Source organism: Coptis chinensis, chromosome 5 (genome assembly GCF_015680905.1).
Source record: "Coptis chinensis isolate HL-2020 chromosome 5, ASM1568090v1, whole genome shotgun sequence".
NCBI classification, from domain to species: Eukaryota; Viridiplantae; Streptophyta; class Magnoliopsida; order Ranunculales; family Ranunculaceae; genus Coptis; species Coptis chinensis.
This window is the reverse complement of record NC_141460.1, coordinates 36,747,015-36,751,914: the sequence shown is the minus strand read 5'-3', so window position 1 is coordinate 36,751,914 and position 4,900 is coordinate 36,747,015. Positions and strand designations below refer to the sequence as shown.

Sequence of the window (4,900 nt, the reverse complement as noted above, 5' to 3'; positions counted from 1 at the left end):
AAAATCCTAGAAAACATGCAAGAGTGGAAAACGTGAATTATGTTTAAACGTGGACTTAGGATCCGATACTTACAGCCACACACTCCATAGGGAGGGCCCGGTTACCTTAATGGTGCACTCACCAATATATGGAAATGAAAGGAAATGCACCAAACACAAAAGTTGAGTCGTTTATAGTCAGATACTCGAGACTTATCTAAACATATGTATGAACATGCAGTTTATCATATATCAACAACCGAAATAGTTGTGGATCATTCCATACATAAATATCACAGAAAACATATACAAACACAATCAAGCACCAAGATTTCCTATGACGCACCCTAGTGAAATGAAAGCGAAGTCGGTTAACCCTATTACGTAACCTAGCATGCACCTTCTTTTTCATTTTTGAATGAGTGGGTGTTCTAGTAAATAAGTGTGGAAAAGTGAATGGTTGTGTAGAATATGGTGGATATGGATAAGTTGTACAAAGACAGCCTGTAAACAATGAGGATGTGGTTTTAGCACAAAACTCATTCATTGTGTGTGTAGGGACTGTCTCAAGTCTGACAATGAAGGTGTCAAATGGTTTGTCCTTCTGAAGTATTTGTTTACTAGGTGGATTTAAAAAATTATGGAGCACTGAAGAAATAAAAGGATCGAGTGCAAACTCGAGATTCCTTTGAAAGGGTGGAAGGAGGGGAGTCGAGGTGGATGTTGTGCAAAGTAGTTCTTGATAGGGTGAATCATTACCTGCTCTAAGAAACTCATCGAATTGCTCATCTAGATTGGTCATATCCTCGTTACTATGATAGTCCTCTACATCTTTGAGAAAGTTATCTATCTCATCCTCATCCGTAATATGTGTATCGACTAGTGTAGGGATGGAAATGTTGGAGTCTGAACTTCCAAAGGAAAGAAATTTGGGCATATGATTATCAGGGAACGTGTTGTTGAAATAATCTCGAGCAAAGCTCTCGATCATGCTAACCTCTCCATCCATAGACGAATCGGGTAACCGCGGTCTTTGTTTTAAAAACATTGACTTCGACAAAGAAGATGGCCAAAAGACATGGACATTGAACCATCGCATGAAATTAATGAGCGCATTGGCAGTTGCCAGAAAAAGACGCCCTAAGATGATCGGGACAGAGTCGTTAACGACTTTTGTGTCGAGAATGACAAAATCAGCCGGATAGTAAAAATCCTGAATTTTTACCATAACATTTTCGACGACACCCTTAGGATACTTAATAGACTGATCAGCTAATTGCAACGTCATTTTAGTGGGTTGCATCTCATCTAGACCTATTTGTCTATACAAATAAAACGGGAGTAAGTTGACACTAGCCCCCAAGTCTAATAACGCAATGTCAGATAGGAATCTCCTAAGGTGCATTGTACAAGAGGGATCTAACCGGGTCCTTGTACTTAACAATTCCATTATGTTCGATAGAGTTGGGAATTGTTCGCAAAAAAGCGCCTTTTGGTATATTGGTGTTACGCCTAGTAGTACACAATTCCTTAAGAAACTTAGCATGGTGTGGTAGCTTTTTTATAGCTTCGAGGAAGGGAAGGTTTATAGTTAGATTCTTGAAAACATCCCTAATCTCCTCATAATTTGTATCCCTAGTTAACATGGCTAATTTTTGTTGAAACGGTGGTTTCTGTCTATATTTAGCAATGGTATCACCGGATGTTTAACCGTGGCTTTCCGTTTCTTAGGTTGTGTTGTAACTGGTACCTCTACAAAGGTAGGCTCTTCAGTTTCTATTTCGGGTATCTAGTAAAATAGCAGTGTGTAGGGTTATCGGGTGGGGTAACTATAGGCATAGTTACTTTGTTATCAACCACTCTGCTAGAACGGAGAGTGGTGATGGCCTTTAGCTCACCTACATTTTCATATTCATTACTAGTATTATCGGTTACCTCAAAGGCTGTATTTGTTGTTTTAGGATTAGGTATTGCGTGACCTGGAAACACACCTTTGGGTTGGGCTTTATCTTGAGCCAACTGTTGGGTTAAATTATTAACGGATTGTAGAAGCCGCTTAGATTGAGCCATGGTTTGGAAAAGTTTTTGGCTCACTTGTATGAAGGTGTCAAGACGATCCGGTTGTGTGGGTGTCGTAGTCACGGGTGGTGTGACTGGAACTATTTCACGTGAATTATTTATGGGTGGATTTTGATAGTTATTATTTACCGGAACGATACCTCTATTAGTATTATAATTATTATAACTACCTTGACTTTGTGCTTGACCTTGTCGAGGTTGCATTTGGTTGTTATAATTATTAAAATTACCCTGACTCTGTCCTTGTCGTGGTGGAGCTTGGTTAAAGCTGTGCGTAAGCCTAACATATTGATTATTGTACCCTTGAGGTGTGATGTTTTGGTTATTTCTCCAACCGAAGTTGGGATTTTGTCTCCAAGGGGCGTTAGGTTCACTATTAATGGAACAAGCCTGTTCATAGGCTATAGGACAGTGGGAGTCGAGATGCTCAGGGCTCCAATAGAAACTACATGGATTTGAATTTACATTCATGACGGGGATAGGATTTTGTTGAACCGAAATGGCCTCTACCTTTTTAGTGAGTGATTCGATTAGAGTTTTAGCTCGTGGATCGTGTTTAATTTCAAACATACCGGGCGGCCTTAATCAGATTAGACGAACTAGCGGAGCGGTGGATATCGCCACTACCCCCAGTTGTTATTTCGCTTAGTTTGGTCCTCTAAAAATTTATAAGCCTCCGGGGCTTCTTTGCTTAAGAAACTACCCCCATTCATTATGTCAAGGACTTCTTTATGGTGGTGTAGAAGTCCTTTGAAAAGGCACGAACTAACGTGTCTTTTCGCTAAGTTATGATGTGGACACTCTATAAGGAGATCGGTGAAACGATTCCAAGCCTCAAAATGATTCATGAGGATTTTGTCGAAAAGAAATGAATCTTGGAAAGCATCTCATCCGTCTTTAGGGGTGGGTAAAATGTTCCATAAACAAATGAACAAGTTTAGCCCACGAGTCCACGTAATTAGGGCGCTTGGGCAGTTAACCAAGACGCCTTTATCGGCTAAGGTGAAAGGGAATACCCTTTAATTTAATTTGTTCCGCACCAACCGTAGGATGGTGGAATGTTGTTAGGACTTGTTCAATCCTACGATGTAGCCGATAAGGTTTTTCATGGTCTAATCCATGAAAAAAACGGTAACAAATTAAAAATATTTGGGGATTCAAAATCCCCATCGGGTCCGCTAGAACGATGCAAGATTTTGGGCTATCGCCAAGGCTTTGTAGAAGTCGAGAGAGAGTCTCTTCTTCGGGCATTGTGTCGTGATGTGTGTGAAATAGTAGCTAGAGGTGTAATGGGTGGTATACTAGATAGACTTGTTTGTTGACGTTGTTGTGTAATTACGCTCGTGTTTTGTTCGCCGCACCTTAATCTCATACAAGGCTAAAACCAAACTTAGCTAAACACATCAACACTCCAAACAATTCGATATACTAGTATAAACCTCTAACAGAGAGATGCGAGGTGTGGAAGAAAGGAATACCTGATTGCGTCCTTGCTTCGCTTATGAATAGCGCCTTGTTTACGTGTTCAGTGTATATAACAAGTTAGAACACTAAAAAATTGAAAAACAACGCTCAATCAAAACCGCCGAAATCGAAAAAATTAACAAAGGGCGCTGGCTGCGCCAGATAGCGCTGTCGCTCCGGGTAATTTTCAAATTACAGTTTTTTTTTTAGTCGCGACTCCACATGGGGGCGGGTCGCGCTCTTGTTCTAGGCTATAGGGCGCAGGTGCGCTCTACTAGGGCGCGGTCGCGCTCAGTGTAATTTTTCTCGGAAGTTTCCAACGTTGAATCGAATAACCACAGTATGAATCAAACACGGGTGGGTGGGTGAAATAGGACTTTAAGAAAAGTACTAACACTACGAAAACAATGCGAAAGTGAAACTAAGATGGCAGCGGCGCCATTTGATAAGACATAAATTTGACTAGTCTTACCTACGAAATAAAGGGATGAAACTCTAAACGCAAGTAAAACTAAAACTATAATTTACGTGCCTATATTTTATCAAAGAATTCTACTCTCAATCCTATGAGATATAGTGGAGTAGAGTGATTCGTTCCACTCCTAGTCCTTCCGCATGCTTGTTATCACGTGTAATTACTCTACTTAAGGTCTAATGAGAGATTTACGAAAAGGCAACTAGACTACGATGCAACTACCCACAAGATGCACTAGTCGACTATCAGAACAACTATGGGAATGCTACGTTGATTCGATGATAAGGAGTTAGAGGGGGATTGATTCGACCTTAACTCGACTTAATCCTATTAACGACGAATCGTCGTAATCCGAATTGAATCGCCGGCGAAACAATTGGTTCTTCCTAATCCCTAATTACACATGGCATTCCTACCAATTCATAACTAGCATGTGAACAATTAAACCCATTCTCATGGTGAACTAATCGTTTCTAGAGTGGAAAGGAAATTATGGCGATTCTATGATAGTCGGAATCAAGCTTTCATCAAGGCTTCTCAACCCCCTCTAATAGAGGTTTAGCCGAGAATCATTACGCAATCATTTCTGATTAAATTAACATTAAATATGATATAAAGAATTGAAATTTACTAATCTAAATTAAACAATAATTAAAATCTAATTAATAACTAAGAATTGAATAACAAGTAATAAATGAATCAGATCTAACACAAATGTAAATGACAAGAATCGAAATTTAACAACTAGCTATTTTATTAATCAAACTAATTAAGAGTAATGATTCTAATAGTTTAATCTAAAACAAGAATTGGATTGAAATTAAACTTAATTAAAACAATTAAATCTAGATCTAGAAGCTATTCTAATGGCTACTTTTAACTCTAACCTATCTACCATTAACT

The 4,900-nt window shown here is 39.2% G+C and overlaps 1 pseudogene; it reads left to right on the top strand.

The window, feature by feature from the left end:
• The first annotated feature begins 2,841 nt into the window (after positions 1-2,841).
• On the top strand, positions 2,842-2,934 carry LOC147497422 (small nucleolar RNA R71; annotated as a pseudogene).
• Positions 2,935-4,900: the final 1,966 nt, after the last annotated feature.